We start from the raw sequence: 26,309 nt of genomic DNA on the forward strand, positions 1-26,309 counted from the left end.
TGAAGCCATGAGTTCAATCCTACTGAACACCAGTTTGTGTTTTTTTTTTTTTAATCCCCTTGCCACCAATGTATTATTTTAATATTCTATAGGCCCCTGCCACCAATCTTTTTTTTAAAACTTTTTTTTTGGGGCCCCAATTTTTTTTTTAACTCGTAAGGGGCCCCTTGCCACCATTGTTTTTTTTGTTTTTTTTTTTAAAAAAATAATTAATTTTCTTTTTGGTGGCCCCAAATTTTTTTAACTTGTAACAAAGTACAAGTACAGTTTTTTTTTTTTGTTTTTTTGTTTTTTTTTCAAAATTTTTTTTGAGGCCCCAATTTGTTTTTAACTTATAAGGGGGCCCCTGCCGCCAATGTTTTTGTTTTTTTTTCAAAAAAAAAATTAATTTTTTTTCAAATTTTTTTTGGGGCCCCAATTTGTTTTTAACTTATAAGGGGGCCCCTGCCGCCAATGTTTTTTTTTTTTTTTCAAAAAAAAAATTAATTTTTTTTCAAATTTTTTTTTTGGGGCCCCAATTTGTTTTTAACTTATAAGGGGGCCCCTGCCACCAATGTTTTAAAAAAAAAAAAAAAAAAAATTTAATTTTTTTTTTGGGGGCCCCAATTTTTTATAAGGGGGCCCTGACCATCAATAGCTTTTTACAACTTGTGTGGGGGGGGTTATTTTTTAGCGCGGATGTCTGTGTGGTCTTTTAACTGCGATGTGGAGTGGGCGGGATATGGGGCGGAGCTTGGTCGTCAGTGTGGGCGGGGCCCAGGGGGCCCCAAAAATTTTGTTGTACGGGGCCCCGTGATTTCTAATGGCGGCCCTGGTTACCAGGTCCAACACAGGTCACTGTAAGCGATTATGCACTTAAATATAACAATCTCCTATAGGGTCATGGCATACACCGAATTCTGATCAACACTATTTGTAGTGACCATTTGTAATGACCATCAGAACCACTTACCCACTGGTATACAAAATAACATCAATATTTCTATTTCTTTTGGAAATTAGCAATCTATGAAAATTGCAATACAGCTTCAATTAAATTTCTTCTGTAGCCTCTAGCAAAACAGTAGGCACATCTGGCCAGCTTATTATAAAATTAAAATGGTGCAATGATATCCTATGTAATTACTATTTAATGCAACACCAGACAGGCACGAGAGCAGATCTGCATTACTTAGCAATTAAAATAATATTCATTTTTCTTAATGCCAAGAAAATGCATAATTGACCAGTATGATAGGTGAGCCTATAAATGATTAGCATGTTGAACCAGATCATGAAAATAAATTATTTTAATAATCAAAAATAGTTTTTCTCCATACTAATTCATGGCAATATCTAAAAGCTACATTGCAATAGTCTCCCATATCCCAGTAAATGCACACACAAACATAAATAAAAAGTAACTGTGGGAATATTCCGTTTTACTTACTGAAACATCCTCTACGTTTTCCTTTGGAAATGACTTACCATAAATTTTAAAGCTGTTTAAAGTTAAATACTCAGCAGTGGTAAATTGTAGGCTGTCCCATAACATTTTTTACTTTTTTTTCCTGAATATATAATTGATTTATTTTATTTCAGGATATTTTTATGTTACCCACAAATTTAACTAATAATATCAAAAAGAATGCCAAAATGTGTTTTTTCTAAATGCATTCCTCTCTTTTAATCGCAAAAAAAGTAGGCAGAGTACAAGATTTATAAAGTAGGTTTTGGGGAACAGTTATTTTATTTGTTTATTTTAAAATGAGCCGAGCCAAAGTGTCACTTCCTTTATAATCTAGTTCTGCCCACTTGATATGTTACATATTTGCAAAGGAATTTACTCACTTCCTCTTTAGGTGCATATTTGTGATTTAATAGTGATGGGAAACTGCCAGTTTGTGTATTTATATTGGAAAGGAAGCGCATGGGAACTGGCAAGAATTCTATTGGGGTTTTCAACTGCTTGCTGAGAAGGAGCTATTCACAGCTTCACAATGTCCCAACAGAAGTTTTGTTTATCGAAAAACGGCTGTTTGCTCCCTATTGAGCAAACAGCACCAAGGCCCCTTCGTCAGGCAAGGGACCTTGGTGCTCCGAAAGCTTGCAATGTATTTTTATTGTTAGCTGATATAGGTGTCACTTCTACAATACGTTTTGTATTTGTTTGTTTTTTATTTGAAATTTTAGCTACTGGCTTACGTGGTACCACAGCTTTTGTTTTGTTCAATAAAAACATAAAAACCGTAACACATTTAAAAATTCCAGATCCCTACCACATTCATATACTGTTATCCAGAATGCTCAGGATCTGGGTTTTCTTTCGATCTCCATACTACATATCCATCTTCTTACTCCGTACAATATACTTAAATTCCTTTAAACATGAACTAAACCCTATAGGATTGTTTTACCTACAATAAGGATTAATTATACCTTAACTGGGATGAAGAACTGGGTATGGTTTTATAAATATTACAGGGAAAATGGGAAATATTTTTTTTTAAATTAGAATAGCGTGATTAAAAGGGAGTCTGTGCTAGAGAGCTACAGAGCTTTCTGGATAATGGATCCCATACCTGTACACTCTTTTGTGTTAAATAATGTATAAATCTATGTACAGAGTACAGGTGTATAATCTGATCACTGCAGGCTGAACAGTACAAAACTGCTCACACAATACTCACCAAAAACACCTGATTTAGCTTATCTGTGTTTTAGCGATCTAGATGTGTACTGAGAACTTTTGAGTTTCCTTAAAATGGACCTGTCAACCAGACACAAAAATCTGTATAATAAAAGTCCTTTTCAAATGAATACAAAAAAGAATGGTTGTGGGTGCACACCCGAGGCCAATTTCAAAAAATTCTAATTCCCCATCTCAGTAATTCAAGTAAAAATGCTAGTGCATATAATTTTGAAACAGGGTTGTTTAGTTACAAAATTCTGATCATAAAATTGATAAGCCACCATAGGTAAACCCCATACGGTGGTCCCTAACTTGTTTACCTTTAATCATAGTAAAATAGGTATCTTACCTCTCTTCTTAATTAGTGATGGGCGAATTTGCGCCGAAAAATTAGCGAAACGATGCCGGCGTCTCATTTTTTACGCCGGCGCCCATTTTTTCGGAAAAATTTTTTTTGACGCCGGCGAATTTTCGCGGGCGTTTCGCGAATTTATTCGCTGGCGGCGAATTCGCGCCTGGCAAATAAATTCGCCCATCACTATTCTTAATAACATTTATATGAAAAACTCCTGTGCATTGGTTTCAAACTGTGATTTAACGTGGTATGGTGGCTTTTCAACTTTATGATCATAACTTTGTAACTAAAAACCCCTGTTTTGTAAACATTTGCATTTGCATTTATATTGAATTACTTATGAGACAGGGAAGTGCTTTGTAAGTAGCACTTCCATTATACTTAAATATATTGTGTATTAGCCTTAAGAGTGCTTCCACCACCCCCCCTAGATTTTTGTATGTTCACCTGAAGCTGTGGCTCAGCTCAGTGTGGTTTTTTAATAGCACCCCATACCCACCCCTTTATACTAATGGTGGTCCTATGCTTTTAAATATGGGCGTTGGTTTGAGCAATCTCTCTCTCTTAAAAGCCCTTGCTGGCGGGGGAGGATTTAGCTTTCAGATTGAAACCAATGCACAACACACATTGTGTACAGGTAATGCTATTATGCAGAGAAGTATCTTTTTATATTGTGACCTGAGTTAAGTAAGTTAGGGACCGCCATATGGGGTTTACCTTGACGTGGTATGGTGGCTTTTCAACTTTATGATCATAACTTTGTAACTAAAAACCCCTGTTTTGTAAACATATGCATTTGCATTTATATTGAATTACTTATGAGACAGGGGCCCAGGGAAGTGCATTGTAAGTGGCACTTCCATTATACTTAAATATATTGTGTATTAGCCTTAAGAGTGCTTCCACCATCCCCCTTGACTTTTCAAATTAAACATGAAATCACATTTCTATTTTTTTATTTAAGCATTCATAGCTGTTGTAAACTCATTTAAAAATCTCAGCTGTCAATTTATATAGTTTAATTAAAGTTAATTTTGCTTGACTAAGGTGATAAAATAGAATTTGGAATACTTTTTTTGGGTGACAGGTCCCCTTTAGGGTTTCCCCTTCCTGACAATTCAGACATATTGTCATTTTAAATGATAAGTGATGTTTGAAGGTAACATTTTTTTCTAGTTTGCGATTTGAAAAAAAGAAAAATGGATTTAAAGGAATAGTTCAGTGTGAAAATAAAAACTGGGTAAATAGATAGGCTGTGCAAAATAAAAAATGTTTCTAATATAGTTAGTTAGCCAAAAATGTAATATATAAAGGCTGGAGTGAACAGATGTCTAATAAAACAGCCAGACTCCAACTTCCTGCTTTTCAGCTCTATAACTCTGAGTTAGTCAGCGACTTGAAGGGGGGCCACATGGTACATTTCTGTTCAGTGAGTTTGTAATTGATCCTCAGCATTCAGCTCAGATTCAAAAGCAACACATATGACCCATGTGGCCCCCCTTCAAGTCTCTGATTCGTTAATGCCTGGTAACCAGGGTAACCAGTCAGTGTAAACCAAGATAGCTGAAAAGCAGGAAGTAGTGTCCTGACTGACTTGTTATACATCAAATCACTCCAGCCTTTATACATTACATATTTGGCTAACTAACTATATTAGAAACATGTTTTATTTTGCACAGCCTATCTATTTACCCAGTTTTTATTTTTACACTGAACAATTCCTTTAAGTCATTTTTTGACTGTTGAATCTCTAAGAAATCCAGATATATAAACTGCATTGCTGCCCAAATATGTAGCACAGGCATCTCTTTGAGAGAGAAGTACCAGGATGAAACTGTATTCATCTCTGCTTAATCCAGCATGTAATTCCCCCCAATACGGAACACGTTTGCCAACATACTGTATATTTTTGTCAAGGAAATTCAAATCCTTTTTCAGTACAAAAGGCCATCCTTTTGTTGCTAAATGTAATCCCTGGGGACAGTTTCAACTTTTAAAATTAGTTTTAAAAAAATAATAAAATACCAGGGTCAAATCAAGTTAAATATTCAGAATGAATACATTGAAAGGAACAGTGACAAAAATATAAAAAATTCAAGTTAAAATATCAGCTATAAGTACAGGTAATCTGTTATCCGAAAAAAACCCGTTATCCAGAAAAGTCTGAATTACAGAATAGCCAACTCCCAAAGATTCCATTTTATCAAAATAATCAAAATTTAAAAAAATGATTTCCTTTTTCCCTGTAATAATAAAACAGTAGCTTGTACTTAATCCAAACTAAGATATTATTAATCCTTATTGGGAACAAAACTATCCTATTGGTTTTATTTAAAGAGGTGGTTCACCTTTACATTAACTTTTTAGGGGGTTATATACTGAAATCCAAATTTTTCTGGTTGGGTTTTAAAGGGGAAAATAATTTTTTTTGGGGGGGGGGAACTCAAACTTTTTGATATTTATTTTACCACAAGGCTGCTAAAAATCTGAATCTGGAAATACTCCATCTTAAATCTGCAGAGGTCATAATATAAGATGGAAGATATCATGATCTGCACTGGGTTTCGTATGATAATAACTTTTGTTTTTTGGGCACCTAATTGAAAAAAATTGGAGGTTTTGAATTTTTTTATGATTTTATTGAGTCTTTTCACACACTATTATTTTATTGATAAATAAGGTAAAGTTGTGGATGGGAGTTTGGTTGAATTTATTTTAATAAAATGATGAGAAAATTTTGCATTTTAGTAAATAACCCCTTTAGTATGTTATGGAATGGCAACTAATACATTTTTCAATTGGTCTCCATTTTTTAAATAACCAAAGATGTCAAAAACTCACAAAATAAATAAAGCCAGTGGATGTATTTTTGCAGTGAAACCTGGATGAAATGTTTCACTCATCCCTGAGTGTCTAGGAGTATAGATGGCGGGATACTTATTATTGCATAGTTTTCCAATTTTAGTTGGGTCCTAAAAAATTTTTGCTGTAATTTCCATTGCTTTATTTCAACTAGCACCTCCCATATAGAAAAAGGAAAATTCCTGGAATTATCTCACTCTGAAAGTCATTTAAATCTGGTAGTAACAATCTTGCTACTATAGGAACATCCAAAACACAAAATAAACCACAGTTTGGGGATGACAGTCTTACTCCATAGTCATAGAAAAGGATATTGTGTAGTGAAGCAAGTTACTATGTGTAGCTGTTATGATATTGTTAAGCTGGAGAACCTTTCTCAGGCCATTTACGAATACAATTTGCTACACTGAAATATAAGGAATAATATTGTTACTATTTAGAACTCAATCTTTCTATGGTAATGGTATCCTCCCTTTGAAAGATCAGGATGATATTATTTGTGGGTGGCCATTCATCCATCTAGTCATACAATGCAACAAAGCTTTTCATCTAAGGGAATTAAACGTCATTTCAAATCTCAGATAAAAAAGTGGTTATTTCATTAGGAATTACTGTAGCCAGAGTTCATAATTTGATTGCATAATGATCCAACCAAGTTGTGCAAATAACTTGTAAAATCACGGTGCCACCCCAGATCATTTATTGTTCTACAGGAGGTGTAAATGGAAGATACACAGTAGAACAAAAGCCAAATAACATGTAGAGCTTTTTTTTTTATAATACCTCCCAGGTTGCATTGATCAGTGGGATGACTAGTATATGCATCAGCCAGGTTAAAATACATCAACTATCAAATGAACATTTTCTAGGCTACTAAGCCTACTACTGTTCTAAGCAATCGTTCAGTTAATCCTTGTTTTTTTTAGCCTTCAAAGGGAAAAGTAACCCTTTAGCTCTGAAGCTCTTTAGCCTTTGGAGTCTATTGCTGGCAGTGTAAAGCTGCCCATAGATGCAAAGATCCGATCGTACGAATCATCATACGATCGGACTTTCCCATCTCCCGACCCACTACTAACCATTCAGATCAAAGTCTTACCAGTCAGATTAGTTAAAGAACAGATCAGCAATGTTCTGCCCCTGACAGCAATCGTACGATATCTATGTCCAACCAAAGCTAGTGACAGTCTCCCACTGAAAATCGTACGATCGGCAATACACGCAGAGATATTATCGGCAGCCGACAGAAATTTTCTAACGTGTCCGATCGACCAAACGACTGATCTCCGCCAGACGAAAAATTTCGGGAATCTCCACACACGGTTCGAAAATCGTACGAATCCTCGATTCGTACGATCAGATCTTTGTGTCTATGGCCAGCTTTAGTGCCTGTGCAAAGCTGACTTTGTGGGCCATGTTACTAATATAAAATAGACATACAGTATCTAGTGATGGGAGAACCTGTCCCATTTCGATTCGCCGAATAATTCGCATAACTGTGAGAAAATTCACGACATGTCAAAATAATTGTTTCAGTGCAACTCTTTTGTCCAAATGCATTAAAGTCAATGGCCATCCAAATAATTTTGACTTGCAACAATTTTTTTTCGCTCCGAATCCATGCCTGCCAAATTTATTCGACCACTACTAGACATATCCAACCTGCAAATTTCCCCACGGTCAGTTGCATAAAAAATACCATCCTTTAAAGGTCCTTGTGTCAACATTCACTCTTTGTTCTTCCGTATTGTTGCACATTGACTTCTGCAAGGGAAACCTGGAGCTGCTGCCACATCTGAACCAGAAAGTAGTTTCATGATTCCAACAGTGGCCTGCATCAACAGGTGCAATGCAGATACGCCAAAAGATTTGCGTACACAAGTCACACTGACGCTAAATGCCAGAAATGAACATTTTCAGTGCAATTGCTTCCAGTTTGGGTAAATGTGTGAGCGCAACAGTGTCAGTTTTGACATCATCATCAACTCCCCCTGGCAACTGCAATGATACAGGGATTCAGGGAACAAAATAGGCATGCCCTGAATCCAATATTTTAGGATTCAGCCATATCCAGAATCCTTTGTGAAAGATTCAAGCGATTATAGAATCCGAACCCTAATTTTCATGTAAATTAGGGAAACAAAGGGAACTGCTCACTCAATGCATGGTTAAAAAATGTTTTACTTCCTTGTTCGTGTGACGAAAAGTCACATTATTTTTTTTTATTCGGATTTGGTTCATCAAGGCATTTGGATTTTCGGAACAAAATCCTTCTGAAAAAGCCAGAATCTTGTCAGAATCCTGAACTGAATCCTGGTTTAGAGCATCCCCATAAAAATGCTGCATTGGAGGGCAAAAAACATGGCAATTGCCAACTGTATCCATGGTTCCGACCTACAGTTTCTGCTCTTTGCCCCTGTTTGTGGGCTCCTGGAATGTCACCCCAATTTACACCACCCTATAAACAACTCTGTATTTTGCCATTTTGGGCTGCTGGCTCATCCATTCCTCTTTGTCATTTTAGAGCATCCACTTTGTTTTTGACATCCCTGTCCTTGGCATGCTCAGAACAATGTCCTTCTAATTAGGATTAGTCATAACTCATTGGACATGGGATATCATAGGACATGTAATATTTTTTTTCATTTTCTTATTACTGGATAGAGAATTCTTATAGCCAGCGCCACATGTGATTTCAATGTCAGATATTTTATAATTCATGAAATCATTGAAATATTCAAAACCTCCCCCCCATGCATTTATATTTATTTATTAAAAAATATGCAATACAATTTAAGAAGAAAGATACAGTGCCGTTGGTTTTTTGTTTCCTTTTCAACAGTGTCCTTTCAAAGCAAGACAAATATTTCCATTATATATAATTGCTTAAATGTGCATTTTAAAGGTGTTTGCCTTATCCAGATCCACTGTACAAATAAGTCAAGACATGACAGGTACAATATTTGTATTCCAAGAGCTACTCATTTCCAGGAAATTACTTTCCTAGAACAAAAAGGAGGAGCCGGGGGTCTGCTATCTTAAAGGAATGAAATTAATTCTTCTATATCTTAAATCGAATCTGTTTGTTGTGAAACTATACGTTTACCAACACTTTACCAGAAAGTATACCTTGCATTCTAAAGGCAGAAGTACTGCTGTACTGCAGTGAATAGCGACGTTAAAGTAGTCACTTAAGTCATGCTATTTATGGGACAAGCACAGTTTTAAGTAGGTCAGTATAATTCTGTGTCTCCCAGGCGGTTGCTGGACTTAAACTGACACATTCGCTGTCAAGGGATGATGGAAGTTTGAGCTGAACAAAAGCAAGAAGGGAGCAGCTATCCGGGTATAAATAATCCATTGGAAAGTGAAATACACATACAGCAAGTTTTTATATATTTATTGGCAATGGCGGAAACTAGTTTCATAAACTATCTTTAAGGGTGTATAGTATCCTGCTCATTCTTGGCCAAAGTTTTACAACATTACAGTTAATTTAAAGAACATTTATACAGGACTTGTGACAACCAATGCTGAGCCACTTCCACATGCCAACTCTACAATTTCCAGTGACATACTTGAGCTAATACGTATAATGTAATTATATGGATATGTAAATAAATAATGATAATAAGACTATAATTATAAAAAGTTAGAAGGTCATAATGGGCAAAGATCAAGGCAAGAAAGTGAACGTGACAGCCACTGCTATAATAGATAGGGCCAAACATGTAGAATGGTTTTGACTACCTAAGAATGATCCCCTCCATTCTTTATATGAGTGAAAACAATTAGGTATTAAAGTGTGTGCTGGCAGTTTAGAACCTGTATATCATCACATGAATGTAGAGCCAAGATAATGTTTCATATCCACATGCAGAAAAGAGAGCAGAGGTGGAAGTGATATCTTGCCAAATTGACATGCCATACTTCCTGGCCAGGGAAACAGCTGTTCCGAGGGGGAAAAGGGGGCCCCATGTTTTTGTTCTTCTATTTCAGTGAAATGTAAATGGTTTTTTGAAGTGCCTTAAATTAGAATGGAGCTGGTGGTCTCCCTACCTCAATTCAACAATATAATTTTGCTAGTTTTTAGCAATCTTTATCACAATAGTTAAGGGGTGATATTCCAACTCTGCAGTTGATTGCAAAATATATGGCACTAGTCATAGAGGACCATTAAGCTAGCACTGATATTATGTTTCTGGTCAACTTTTTGATCTATGCTCCAAAAATGTCCACATCAACACACATCGGGACGTATCAAAGACTAGAATACCTGAATTGCTGGATTTTAATTTTTGTAATGTACAGTAACTGCCATTTTTCTTGCAGCTGCTTTTCTGTTGTACAGGAATAGAATGGCTCTTAACTTCAATACACTTCATCATCTTGGAAGTGTAACGTGTTGACTTAACATGGACATTAAAATTCAAAACTTAAGCTTTTGTGGTTTCAATAATTCATAATATTTTATTCAGTGCTGAAAATTATAAAGAAACGTTATACAGTTTGAATGATATATTTATTAGAACTTATGCAATATGTAGAGAACAAGGTCCCTTTTATACGTATATTACAGTATTTTTCCTCGGCAACTCACTCATCCCCAACACAAAGTATCACTGACAGAAGAGTAACCCAATTGGCCTGAAATCTGGACAACATCCCATAGGATGCTGGAAGGAATATAGAACTTCTGGGAAGCCAGGATGATCTTGAAGGAGTTGGTTTTTGACTACCATCAGGGTGAAATCTTAATCAGAGGATCCCAAGCAGTCATCTGAGGAAGATGATATCCAAAGAGGCAGGCAAGAAGGTACCCTTGCTGCTCTAGCCTAGAATGAGAGATTTGTTGAGAGTGCCAACACAGTGGAGCTGCCAGAGATCTTCACTGAGTTCTGCCAAGATTATAAGAACTATAACTATATGATCTACTGTAAGGATATTAGAGGTACATGTCTTGTTTTTGGGGCCTGGTCAAAGGAGAGTAGCACAGGGGAAGTGGCGCTACCCATGAATTAATAAGGGTGTGATCAATTGGAACTAATGTGGACTTTTACTTGAAGGACTGCTTGCCTGTGGTAGCCTACTTAGGCATACAGCTACTGGCTGTGCCTGTCTGCAGGATTTGTATCGATGTATTAGATGAATGAAAGATCCACACTGGCATATCAGCTCTGCTCAATATTTTGGCGCTCTATAAATAAACGTTAATAATAATAATTCCTTGAAACCCATTTGGAAGAGAAACATATGTACAAGGTTCCCCAATCTCTCCCATTACTTTTGTGGGGGGATTTCCAGAATTATCTGATCACCAGCAGTGAAGCCCACAGAATATAAATGAGTATAATTCCATTGTTGGGCTGGGTTGGCAGGTCACTGGGAAAAAATCTAGTGGGCCCCACCAACCCAGACCCATAACCCAACGAGACCTTGGGCACTGCTCCCTGACCTCTCCCACTTGCCTTGATCACATCTGCTAAAATAAAATTTAAGGGCCCCTAATGCGGGACTCCCAGTCCAATGCTGTATAATTCTGCCTTGCAATATCATTCCAGGAAAGAGTTACAAGTATATTTCATGAATAAACAGATTAACAGAAGTTCGGAAAATGTGTTTGCTTACTTTATAAATACACCCGCTCAGTTACCTGTTTTCACAAACACTGATGCTTATCTACAAAGCCATGAGTCTTTACAATACACGCTACAAGATTCTGCCTGCAGTGTTTCCCTATGTAAACTGTGGATTTAATAAAAAGCATGTTATAAAAATCTCATGTGGCGCCTAGTCACCAAATGTATACTTGGGCAATTACATTTAACAGTTCATAAGGTAGCATGATATTTCAGATAAAATCAGATATTTCATTTTAAAAAAAAATGTGTTTTGTTCTTTCCTTTAAGGGTAGGGAGAAGGGTACTTTAAAGGAAATTAATAAACCTTGAATTATGGTTTTGATATTTTATTCTGGATGGTATTGTAGTGAACCTTACATTTGTTTTTTTTTTGGTTTTAATTTTTTGTTTTTTTGTAATAATAAACATAGCAGCATCTCACACTTGCAGCCATGACTTTTTCCTATTAAAGTGTGTGCAGAATGGGCACTAGATGCAGCAACAAAATTGCACTGAGCCTCTTTTAAGGCTTAACAGCTCATTTTCTAAGCAATTGCATATTACTCACCCAGGTACCTGTAGTCTATGGACATTAATTTATATATATATAAAGGTGAATCTGCATCTGTAAGTCCATTCAAGGTGACCAAATGGATGGTACTTGGTGTGGCTGGTACATACTTTAAGCACACAGGGACATTTAAGGACCTTGTTTATGAGTTAGTGAAAGTGTAGGACTTTCTACCTCCCCCAATCACTGCAGACTCATGGTGCTTTTATAGTGTTTTTGCTTGATCAACTGCTTGTGTATCAGGGGCTTCACACTTAAAGGAGAACTAAAGCTTAACTAAAGTATTATCTAGAACTGTTGTACATTATGTTTTGGGCTTCTGTTCCAGCCCAAGGCAACCACAGTCCTTTAGCAGTACTTTAGCTTTTTTTAAAAAAAAAGGTTTGAAGGCTCGCAGATGCACGTTTCGCATACGCTTTATCAAGGCAAATGGGCTTTTCATACTTCGCATGGCTTTTTAAAGCTTCAGCGTCTGAGTCATAGAGATCTCGTTGAGATCTCACGAGATTCTCACACCGTGGAGCCTCATTGCTGCACACCTGTCAGCATGATACTCATAGCTTTCCTAACATGTCAATCACTCCAGTTTTTCTCAGGAATACAACCGGGCTCAATGATTAGGTAGTCTCCTCCCATAAAGGGAGGACGTCAGGGTTTTTACCACAGATCTATGGGGAAAAGGGTTACCAACGAGATTTACCATGGCAACCAATATAATGTCCAGTAGTAACTTTTCGGTTCACTGGTGTTAATCAAAACCGTTAATATGGGTGTATATAGACTTAGATGAAAGCCTGGAAAAGCATATTTTCGTTTATACCATTAGGAGAGATTGTAGTTAATTAAAAAATCCAGTAACTTTCCCTTCTTAGAAGTGCTTGTTCCAGATCATCCTTTCTGAGGGGGTTTACTTACTAAATCTCAACTTTTTCTCACTCTTTGGCAAAAATACATTTGATCAAACGCCCAAATCCCCTTTATTTACTAATAAACGTTCTTCAAAAAAACATTGCAACATAATCAAGCATCACTTTGAATCATGCAACTTTTTCGAAATTGACGCTTTATCGAGTTGTCGCCCTAAAAAACTCATATTTATCAGACAACATGAAACCTTTTAGAATCCTGGAGGTAAATAACATATTCCAAAGGTTAAAGGGACCATCTGCCATTGACTTTTACATGATTTTGACAGGTTTTAGCTGGAGTATTTTCGTATTCAGAGTCAGAACATAATAATTCTCTAAAATTCGAGTTTTTTTCCCCTCTAAAGATTTGAATTTTTTTGCCCTTTAAAACTTGACCTTAAATAAATAGTCCCCCCTAGTGTTTGATTTACTAACTCAGCTACTGAATTACACCAATTCAGTTACCCAGTTACAGTAACTTTGCATAGTAACTTTTCAATTTTTTAACTGTTCAAAGCTATTGCTATGCTATTGCTACAATTTATAATTTTATGCAATGATTTCCCCTTTTTGTGAAAGAAAAATAACTTAACATTGGGCACACATTTGCATTTAGGGTTTTACCTTTTTTTGGTTCCTGCAAACCTTTTTTAAATAAATACTTGGTGGTTCTGGGCTTGGGAAAGTTCTCTATGTGATTTTAAAATGATCAAGATATGAGTAAAAGAGATTGATGCAAAACATTCTAAATTGTATATCTACATGGTAAAACCCTATCTTGTCTTCAAGAAAACTCCTCTCATTCCCAAGTCTCCATAATAATACTTACACTTCATGTTTCTCTCTACTTACTCACCTTATCATCTTTCTTCATTTTTACCTTATGAGCTGTTGCCTAACACAAGCTCACATTCCATTACCTTAAAGTTGCCTTCCACCTCTGTTTCACCTCCCTGCATTCCTTCCAGTTTATGTTGGATAGTTTATCCAAGTATTTGACCTATCGCTCAAAGAATGAGTGTTCTAAGCCACCTGGTTGAATGCTTTCAATGAATGTGTGTATTTTTTTTCATGTTCCTGCTGAAATGGGCAATTAATGGTAGAACAGTTACGGGTTGTGGGAAACCTTGTACAATTACAAGGTGACGGCTGCATAAAAAACCTAAACACATTTAAAAGGACAAAATGTTCTATTTGCAGTATGGGTCACAGTAGAATAGATATAGGTTTGAGTCATTCTAAACATGGAACTTTATTTTTCTTATTATTGTGTGCTTTTTAATATGAGTAGAACCCTTAGACAAGTACCTGTATTTACAATATCTCACCCACAACATTATATAAATGGCAGTTAACTTGTGGTCTCCAGAGGTCAAATTGTAATAAAAAAATGCATTTCTCTAAGCTAAATTGGCCTTGCATGGAAGGGAATATTTTAGCTGCCATCTTGCTCACTACTCACTAAATCAGTATCCATAGATTGTGTATGGAGCTGAAAATGTGATGTCTCCAAATTTAGATATTGATATGGACGGCTGGAAATTCCTGTTGGCACAGGACTGCATCAAGTTGTGAACATGGTCCTTGCCTGATGGGTCTCTTTGGACCCGTTGGGTCTCTTTTGGTTCATCTAGAACCAAACAATAAGGTTAGCCAGTTGGTTATCTTATTTGGCAACCTCAACAAAATGCTCACAAGAGGCAGCTTCATTGGTATTTACAGACATTGCTCTAGCATGCTGGCCAAAAACAGGCACTTGTCATGACTCTCTTCTTAAAGTCTTAAAGTGGCCTTCCAAATTTAAAGTGAACACCCAAATTTAGATAATGATATGGAAGGCTTTTAATACCTGTTGGCTGAAGTCTGGATTATGTTGTGGACATGGTCCTTGCCTAATAGGTTTCCGTGGGCCCTTTGGGTCTCTTTTGGGTCATCTAGTACCAAATAGGGATAGGTGAATTTTTTCGCCTTATTTCACTGCAGAAATGACGCCCATAGACTTGACGCGCGTCAAAAATATTTTGATGTGCAATAGACTTTAATGGGCGTTGGCAAAAATAAATGGGTCAAATTCGCTCAAGTGTATTACCAATTTTGCCAAAGCCTAGAAGCATCAACAAAATATTCACCAAATGGTCAGCTCTATTAGTATTTACAGAAATTGCTCTAGCATGCTGGCCAAGAACAGGGACCTTCCATGACTCTCTTCTTGAAGTGTTAAAGCGACCTCACCAAATTTAGATACTGACATGGAAGACTTTTAATACATGTTGGCCGAGAACTGGATCAGGTTGTTGACATGGTCCTTGCCTAATGGGCTTCCGTGGGCCGTTTGGGTCTCTTTTGTACCAAACAATAAGATCAGGCATTTTTCATCCTATTTGGCAGCCTCAACAAAATGTTCACCAAAGAGGCAGCTCTATTTGTATTTACAGAAATTGCTCTAGCATGCTGGCCAAGAACAGGGACCTGTCATGCCTCTTTTCTTAGTCTGCTTAAATCACAGATTTGCAATCTGATATTCTATTGTAACTTTACTTTAGGGGCAGATTTCTCAAGGGTCAAATTTCAAAGTGTAAAATACTTCGAAATTCGACCATCGAATTGAAATAATTCAACTTCGAATATCAAAGTCAAAGTATTCTTCACCAAATTTGCCCATAGTACGACCGAAGTAAAATCGTTCGATCGAACGATTAAATCGAATGAATAGAACGAATCGAACGATTTTAGCATACAATGGAAGATTTTACTTCGATGTGTAAAGACTTAGAAAATGGTTGTAGAAGGTCCCCATAGGCTAACATAGCACTGCGGCAGGTTTAATTTGGCGAAGTATTGAAGTAGAAGTTTTTTTTAAAGAGACAGTACTTCGATTAGTGAATGGTCGAATATTCGAACGATTTTTACTTCGAATTAAAGTTGAAGTAAATTCAAAGTCATAGTATCCTATTCGATGGTCGAAGTATCCAAAAAATTACAAATTTCAAATTTTTTTACTTTGAAAATTTGCTCGAATTCACTTCGACCCTTGATAAATCTGCCCCTACTAATGTATTACGTCACAGCATGTAACAGAACTACCCAGTACTTCTCAGATGAAAAAAAAAGCTACTGGGATATTTAGTGCAACAAGAGGATATAGATGGCATAGTTATTTAATATGCTATAGTGACCTGGTTTCTAATACTCTTAGGGACATTATAAAACTCAAGTGGAGTTTTAGAACTAAAAAGCTTAAAATAATGTCTGAAAAAAATGAAAGCAGTTAAGTGTCTATTGTTAGTATGGGAAGCATAATAAGAGCGTAGCACTCGCCTTGCATCCTTTCGGAGCCCATGAGTGTCACCAAGGGACAACTCTGCTTCCTGAATGAACTCTGGGAATAACCTGCTTTGCACAAACTCGAATATTTATCCTAAAATAAATTTAGGCTTATAACCAGAAGAACAGATTCATAATTTCTATACAATTTTATCACCTACTGTACTGTTTATTGCTGTTTTCTGTCAGTGGGACATGTAGTTCAGCAAGGGGGAATATGCTCCAGATTAATAAAAGTTTAATGGATATGCATCTGATTTGATCAAAATTGCTATAAATACACAAAAAATACGGAAGAGATCAGTGCATAATGCCAGGCCTCATGTTTTACCATACCTGTGTAGAAAATCACATTTATAGATTATGGTTGTACTACTACTACAGCAGTATTTAATACTGTTTTTTTCTCTTATTTCCTTTCCTTCCTCTTCCCCACCGCCTCCTTGGAACCTACTCCATATGTATAGCCAAAAAAATATATGGATATTGATAACGAGGAAGGTGAAAGTGGTTGAATAAATCATGTAGTAGCTTTATTTTGTTTCTTGTTCACACAGTTTAATTAACTAAAGAAATTTAAACCACAGCTATTAAACAGCAATAGTCCATGCCTTCAAAGCTCCCCAAAGGAGCCTCGTCTTTCTAAACTTTCTAGGTCATCTTTCTTGTGTTAGCAACACACAGTGAGTTCTTGGCTGCTGAAATTAAACTTAAGTGATTTCAGCAGCCCAGAGCAGCCTGGCAATGTGCTGTGTCCATGTAATAAAGAAAATGAGGAGCTACAGGGGACATTTTAAAAAAGTGAGGTATTTCTGGGTTTGTAGAAAAGCCCAAAAATGTATCTTCAGTCATTTTGCCCAAATATTTTGCTAGGATTTCGTTATCTTGTTTGTTATAGGTAATTATGTATTATGGGCCATAGTGAGCCTTAGGTTGTCATCAACTAGTCACTTGACTGATGGAACTTGACTGAGAAAGGCCCATAGGGGGAAGGGGCACACAATAGCTTAACATTTACCAATGTTACCCTGATGTTGCAAAAACTTCAGCCTTAAAAGAATTAGTACAGCCACATCAAACAGACAACACTCATAACTCTGTTAGATAATATCAGCATCAGCATCTTTATTAACCTTTTTACATGCTCTCAAGCAAGGGGTCCTGGGATTACAATCCTGTGTGGGACCCTCCTTTAATACCAACATCCCTTGATCCCTTCCATTGAGGGAGGGAAGACATAAATGAGGGTAGACTGTCAAGTTTGGGATTGTCTTCTCTAGAAAAAAGGCAATTGTGAGGGGACATTAAAGGACATTATAGACAAATAGCAGGGGACCTTTTTACCCATAAAGAGAATCACCGTACTAGAGACCACCCCTTCAGTCTAGAGGAAAAGAACTTTCATTTGAAGCAGAGTAGGTGGTTCTTCACAGCGAGGAATGTGAGTTTGTGGAATGCACTGCCGGGTGATGTTGTGATGCTGATTCTGTTAATGCTTTTAAGAGGGGCTTAGATGCTTTCTTGGACATGCATAAACCAAAGACTATACTAAACTCTATAGTTAGTATACATATGGGTATATATAATTTATGTGAGGGTATGGAGGTGTGTGTGTTTGGAAGCTGGGTTTCATTTGGAGGGATTGAACTTGATGGGCTTGGTCTTTTCTCAGCCTAATTTAACTATGTAACCCACATGACTTTTATTTACCCATCAGCCGCAGTACACAGACCATGCCTGAGTTGGCCCGTTACACACTTTCCACCCATCTATTCTAAACCCATCATAGTTCCAAACTTCCAGTTTCCCAGGACCACCTCCTATTGCTGCAACACTGTATCTACTAATTATATTGCCCCCTTGTCCCTTGCTACCTAAGTATCGGTTTTCTACTCCCTAACCACTCCATACTGTACCTTCAGCAATGCAAAACCAGGAAGCGAGGGAGGAGGATCCCAAAGCCATGAAAAGAGCTGAAGATCCGAAACCGAAAAAAAAACGGCGAGGACAAGGAAGAAGAACCTAAGGTACAGTAAGTTCCAATGAACACCAATGTTTTTTTTTAAACCCCCTGGCCACCAATGTTGTATTCATTCTCTTTAAGGCCCTGACCGCCAATGGTATTTTTACCGTGTAAGGAGGGGGTATTGGCCATCAGTGTTTATTTACCATGTAGGGGGGGGGCTTGTAGGGGGGAGGTCCTGGCCCCCAATTAAATTATTTTTAACTTTTATGGCCACCAATTGTTTTTTAACTTGTAGGGGGGACCATGGTCATCAGTGAAGTTTTTTTTAACTTTCATGGGGGCCCTGACCATAAATATTTTTTAACTTGCAGGGTGGACCCTGGACATCAATGAGTTTTTTTTAACTTGTAGAGGGGGGGCTGGCCACCAGTGAATTTTTTTTAACTTATAAGGGAAAAAATAAAATTTGTAGTCATAAGTGGGTTTTAACTGCTCATCCCCATTTATATTATGGATCCCAGTGGGACTCTAAAGTAGCCATTATGATACTGACTCACCGCACAATGACAGGGAAGGGGGCGCCAAAACTCCTATACAGCCTCTGATCCCATAAAAATTTATGGTTTTTACTATTCTTATTAATACTGATGGATTATGTTGTTACAGAGCCTTGAGTGCTTTAGTAATAGTGTCGTTTTTTAATTGAGTGGTGCATAGTTTGTACTTCATTGACTACACATTTAATAGGGCATGATCTCATTCAGAAACCATTATTTTAAAAAAATACAGTCAATGTAAACTACTGTATATTAGTAAGTTGAAAAAAAGAAACCTACATATTTCATATGGTGTGCTGCGCTTGAACCAATCAAAAACTGCTGAGCCAAGATTCTGGATCATCAATACTGAATTGACTATAAAAGCCTTTGAAATGTACGTCTAGAGTATGTTTTCAATCCCGACATGATAAATATTATCTGATTGCATCTCTAATTATGCCTTTTTAGAAATCCAATAGAGATTATTGCTCTAACAATGGCCAAAAGCTTCCATCCCATTGTGATTAATGAGCGCACCGTGTAGTAAGGAAGGCAGAGAAAGTTAATGAACTGAATCACAAAGGGAGCCGGGATTCCACTCTGGGGGGCATGTAAATACATTGATACGACGTGCTTATGGAAAGGAAACATCTGTTCACAATCAGGAGGAACAACGTTATTGCATTTGTATGAGCATAGCCATGGTTCTGAATTTAGAAAATATGCTAATTTATATCCTCATTAGGCCTGGAAGAGTAAATCTTAGCCACGTGTCACCTACTGTGTATATAATCAATGCACATGCAAAAAAGCAACAGACAAAGTGTGAAATACATCAAAATTATAATCCGGGGGTCGTCAGACGGCTGGCTGCTATATGCAAAGATCTCATCAATTTGACCATGTTGCAGTTAGTGGAAGCTGAGCAAATCCATTTAATGGTGGATGGAAGAGGGAAAGTTGGCAAGCTCATAAGTCATTACGTTCCATCTCTTATATTTTTTTTTCCAGGCACGAAACAAGTACTGTAACTGCTGTTTTCTAGTCTGTTTTTCAGCAGGTGTCTGCACCGACTCTAACCCATCTAGCCTTACCATGAGCTGCAAAGAAACCCCTCAAAATTCCATTTACCTAGTCGCCCTAGTTTTTTCACACTGGGTATTTGGAGGCCTATTTATTAAAGGTGAAATTTTTGTGGTTTCTAGAGGTTTTTGAAACCACAGTTAAACTCAATGGGGCAAATTTACTAAAGGGTGAAGTGACTAACATTGGCGAAAATTCACCAGCGTGACGTCATTTCAGAACCTCCCCGATTTGCTAACGGTCGCTGGCGTAACTTCGCTAGCAAAGGATATAGACTCTAGTGGTACTTCACTACCTAACGCCAAGATGCGCTCTGACGAATGGACGTAACTACACAAATTCCCTAATATGCGGAGTTTACTGAATGTTACCTCTTGCGCCAGACTCGCCTTCGCCACCTCAGACCAGGCGAAGTGCAATAGAGTAGATAGGACTTCCTCAAAAAATAGTTGAAAATTTGTCTAAGTCCCAAAAAACGCTGGCGTCTTTTCCTTTGTCAGGGTGATAGGCTGAAAAGGAGCGCACATTTTTTCTGGGGTACTCGGCTTCCCCCCTACATTTCCTAACATATGGCACATAAACTATACACTGTAATGTATTTGCTGCAACATATACATCCATTGAACTTTAACTTCCCTCCATATGCAAATTGGGCCACGCTAGCGCAACTACGCTTCGCTTGGCGCAGTAATGCTAGCGCAACTTCACCAGAGTTCTGCGCCCTGGATGCAACTTCAGATCTTAGTGAATTAGTGTTGTCCTTGCAATCTACCGGGCATGAAGGTGCCGCTCAGCACGCCTGTGTGAAGGCGCCACTCAACGCTCCTGAATGAATAGGTACCGCACGCATGAAAAGAAAAACTTTTTTTTTTTGTCGAATCCAATCAGGAGAGGGGACTGGCCCGCCGACACTGAACAATTATATTCCTGCCACTTACTAGCCTCATTAATGGGGTCCCTGCTCCCCGACTTCCACACTAGAGGTTCAGGTCCCTCTAGGGCAAACAGGCTTTACTGTGCCTTGTTGTACCCATGCTCCCTGGAAACACCCAGCTGGATCAGCCTCCAGAAGCCAAAGAGGAAGATCCACCCCTTCTCACTCACTACACCAGAGTGTGACAGGAAGTAGTGACAGCGCCTCCTGGGCAATAGCACAACTATTCAAATGACATCTAGCTACATGAGCCTCTGCCCATCAACTAGGGAGTTCAGGAAGTGTAGGTAATTAAAGCCATTGGGGCACATTAACCCTATGGGTCCTTACATACAGGATCTTCTCTCTCTCTCTCTCTCTCTCTCTCTCTCTCTAAATTAGAAAGCTCTAAATTATGGGATGGCCCAGTAGACTCAGTTTAATAGAAATAATCCAAATTTTTAAAAAATGTTCCTTCTTCTTAGTAATAATAAAACAGTACATTATATGTGATCCAAACTAAGGTGTAATTAGTTGTATGTTTAAATGATTTTCAAGAAGATTTAAGATATGAAGATCCAAATTACGTAAAGATCCATTATCTGGAATACCTTCAGGTACAGGGCTGGTTTGTGTAGGGTAGAGAGGGTGTTTGTGATAGGCTGCCTGCTTTAGAGGGGAACCCTTAGCCTAAAATATCCTTTCTGTCCTATGTACTTGGGCACCAGTATCCCTTGGTCCAGCTCGGTATTGACTTGTTACTGTATAAAATGTACTGGTGCAGATTCTGAATTTAACTGCTCATAAGAGTAGCAAATAATAAACAGCAGACAGCAGGCCCAGTATGCAATGGACCAACATAGAAAGAAGTGATACTAGATCAGACCAGAACAAGGCATTTGTGGTGTGAAAATGTGACACAACAGGCAAGTTATTAATATATAAAAGCCTTCCACCCCCTCCCCACAAGCAATATAAACATCCTAGCAGTAACTAAACAAAAGCAGTAGCTAAACAAAAGAATTCCTCTGCATTAAACATTAAAAAGGTTCAATGTAAATCACATACGTTATATGCAGAATTCTGTGTTAAATGTATGAGTGTATAATAAGCCTGTGACCTTTCCGTGATCTCTGCATTTATTATGTTCTTGATCTGGCAATTAAAACTGCAAACATAAATAAATGTATTCCATCCACATCTCCCCCCCCCCACCCCTCTTCTGCCACAGAATAACCTCCAAGAACCAGCAGAAAGCTCAAGTCACCTTTTCCCAGCTTTTCCCATTTTGCATTCTGCAGGCAGTTCCGTGTATATTAAGTGGGTAAATTAAATGAGTCTGAAAGGAGAAACTGAGAGAGAGAGAGAGAGAGAGAGAGAGAGAGAGAGAGAGAGAGAGAGAGAGAGAGAGAGAGAGAGAGAGAGAGAGAGAGAGAGAGAGAGAGAGAGAGAGATCGGTAGGGGCTGTGAGCCAGTATTACAGACATAGCAGCAGCAATGTGATGGCAAGACAGAATGCTTAAAGGGATACTGTCATGGGAAAAATTTTTTACAAAATGAATCAGTTAATAGTGCTGCTCCAGCAGCATTGAAATCTATATCTCAAAAGAGCAAACAGATTTTTTTATATTCAATTTTGAAATCTGACATGGGGCTAGACATATTGTCAATTTCTCAGCTGCCCCAAGTCATGTGACTTGTGCTCTGATAAACTTCAATCACTCTTCAGTGCTGTACTGCAAGTTGGAGTGATATCACCCCCTCCCTTCCCCCCCCTAACAAAAGACCAATGGGAAGGCAACCAGATAACAGCTCCCTAACACAAGATAACATCTGCCTGGTAGATCTAAGAACAACACTCAATAGTACAAACCCATGTCCCACTGAGACACATTCAGTTACCTTGAGAAGGAAAAACAGCAGCCTGCCAGAAAGCATTTCTCTCCTAAAGTGCAGGCACAAGTCACATGACCAGGGGCAGCTGGGAAATTGACAAAATGCCCCATGTCAGATTTCAAAATTGAATATAAAAAAATCTGTTTGCTCTTTTGAGAAATGGATTTCAGTGCAGAATTCTGCTGGAGTAGCACTATTAACTGATGCGTTTTGAAAAAACCATGTTTTCCGATGACAGGATCCCTTTAAAAAAATGTACCTATTGCAAGTCAGGTAAGATCCCTAAGCATGTCATTTCTTTGTGTAATTGGTTAATCACTTGCCATGACTTCAATCAGTAATAATCAGCTACGTTCCTGCTCCTGTTTCATAAGTATAATGTAGTATATGTGCAAGTGCATCCAGTATATTTTCAAAACTAGGGGATTTTACATAGTTACATAGTTAAATTGGGTTGAAAAAAGACAAAGTCCATCAAGTTCAACCCCTCCAAATGAAAACCCATCATCCATACACACACCCCTCCCTACTTATAAACATAAATTCTATATACCCATATCTATACTAACTATAGAGCTTAGTATCACAATAGCCTTTGATATTATGTCTGTCCAAAAAATCATCCAAGCCATTCTTATAGTCATTAACTGAATCAGCATCACAACATCACCGGGCAGTGCATTCCACAACCTCACTGTCCTGACTGTGAAGAACCCTCTACGTTGCTTCAAATGAAAGTTCTTTTCTTCTAGTCTAAAGGGGTGGCCTCTGGTACGGTGATCCACTTTATGGGTAAAAAGGTCCCCTGCCATTTGTCTATAATGTCCTCTAATGTACTTGTAAAGTGTAATCATGTCCCCTCGCAAGCGCCTTTTTTCCAGAGAAAACAACCCCAACCTTGACAGTCTCCCCTCATAATTTAAGTCTTCCCTCCCTCTAACCAGTTTAGTTGCACGTCTCTGCACTCTCTCCAGCTCATTTATATCCCTCTTAAGGACTGGAGTCCAAAACTGAACTGCATACTCCAGATGAGGCCTTACCAGGGACCTATAAAGAGGCATAATTATGTTTTCATCCCTTGAGTTAATGCCCTTTTTTATGCAAGACAGAACTTTATTTGCTTCAGTAGTCACAGAATGACACTGCCCAGAATTAGACAACGTGTTATCTACAAAGACCCCTAGATCCTTTTCATTTAAGGAAACTCCCAACACATTGCCATTTAGTGTATAACTTGCATTTATATTATTTTTGCCAAAGTGCATAACCTGCATTTATCAACATTGAACCTCATTTTCCAGTTTGCTGCCCAGTTTTTCAGTTTAGACAGATCACTTTGCAAAGTGGCAGCATCCTGCATGGAACCTATAGTTCTGCACAATTTAGTATCATCTGCAAAAATAGAAACAGTACTTTCAATGGTCACCTCCAGGTCATTAATAAACAAGTTGAAAAGCAAGGGACCTAGTACAGAGCCCTGCGGTACTCCACTAACAACACTGGTCCAATTAGAAAATGTTCCATTTACCACCACTCTTTGTAGTCTATCTTTTAGCCAGTTCTCTATCCAGGTACAAATACTATGTTCCAGGCCAACATTCCTTAATTTAACCAGTAACCAGTAACTGCGACTATTGTCAAGTCATCTTACCACGTCAGTTAAAGTAAAACCCTTTAAAAAATGAGACTTGGTCTCAGAGATCTGTCCCCTAAGACCTACAGTGGGAGAAGATAATGTCCTGTTTGAGAGACACCTTGTTTTCAGCAAATACTTGCCGGCACTGAAAAACTCAAATGTAACGGCCCTAGTAGAAGTAAAGAAAATATAAACTTTTATTGATTACATGCCCTTAAAAGCCTTACACACGTTATAGGCTCCATACACAGAAAAAGACAACAGAATAAAAGGAATAACATCCAATAGGGACACCAGGGGAGGGGGGAACATGTATATGTAATGAAAAAGGAACCATTTAGAATGATAACTAGTGTCCCTTTTTGATGTTATTCCTATACAGGTATGGGAAACCCATTATGCAGAAAGCTCCCAATTACAGAATCTCTATCTCCCATAGACTCCATTTTATCCAAATAATCCAAATTTTCCTTTTTCTCTGTAATAATAAAACAGTACCTTGTACTTGATCCCAACTAAGATATAGTGAATCCTTATTGGAAGCAAAACCAGCCTATTGGGTTTATTTAATGTTTACATGATTTTTTAGTAGATTTAAGGTATGAAGATCCAAATTAAGGAAATATTCATTATCCGGGAAATCCCAGGTCCCAACCATTTGGGATAACAAGTACTATACCTGTATATAGCATAAGGCTTGACATGTAATCAATAAAAATATACTTTTTTCACTTCTACTTGGCTCTATATTTTGCTGAAACTATTGAAATGTTTCCACTGTGTAACAGTATTTATTAACAGTTGTGAAATAGTATGCCTTTTTCAACAGATGCTATTTCCCTGGAATCCTGGGGAAAAAAATGCTTGGTGGCTTAAAAATATGGACGATTGCATTTTCTTTGCCACTGTAAGACATTCTCAGTGGTTTAGTTGTTCTGTGCTCCCTATTGAACGTCATTATTCTGCTCCTCAGTGCCTCTCTCCAAAGCTTTCCTGACAGTCCTTATTATGGTACACAAATCATTTTGTGATGTGGTTGCTGAAACAAAACACGGAGAACTGTCTTGGAAATAATTCAGTGGCAGTCACTTATTTGATAATCGCTTGTGAGCACCAAAGCTACAATAATTGCAATTGACTTTTTTGTCAAAGGAATGTAATTGGGGGCATGCCCCAAGCAGAATGATTAAGAGTATGTTTAGCCAAAGTGCAAAGCAACCTAATGGGTGTAATTCAACCATCCTCCTATATCACTGGTGATTTTAAATAGTCAACCTAAAAGAATAACAATGATATGTTAGTAACCAGATGAGCTATCTACATGGCCAACAAAACAAAGCAAGGTCATAGAGATCAAGGTCCTAATTCATACATATATTTCTGTTAATTCCAGTTCTATTTCATTAGAAGCTGGAATTATATTGATAAGGCTAGAGGAACATGCTATTTTTGCACAATGATTGCCCTTATTGCAACCTACGTGAATTGTGTGAAACCACCAACGACGTTTTTACTCTCATTTTTGTCTGAAAGTATTTGTGAATCCCACATAAAGGTTGTTGGGGGGAGGTGATTGGAAAGTATTTCAAATGTTGTTGACCTTGGGTCATCTTTAGAATTGGCTATTGAGTTGATAACTTTCTTCATGCCTTAGCCTAGAAACATTCCTTAAAAAGTACAGAATAGGATTAGAAGACACGTTGCATTTATCATACTATTGTAACTTTTTTTGGATTAACCCTTTACATAAAAGTTGTTTATTCAAGTTAAACCTAAAAGGTTTAACTTTCTCTGTCAAACAATAATTATTGCATTGTTAATAGAGAGTCTTCGACTAATGTCATATAATACAGTGCTTTATATCAAGCAGAGGACTGTGAAAGATTGCCTCCATAAAGATACATGTCACATTGGTGGAATTCCTTTCACGTCAGTGTTTTATTTACCTAACAGGATCCCCGCTCATA

This window comes from Xenopus laevis, chromosome 6S, assembly GCF_017654675.1.
Source record: "Xenopus laevis strain J_2021 chromosome 6S, Xenopus_laevis_v10.1, whole genome shotgun sequence".
Classification (NCBI taxonomy): Eukaryota; Metazoa; Chordata; class Amphibia; order Anura; family Pipidae; genus Xenopus; species Xenopus laevis.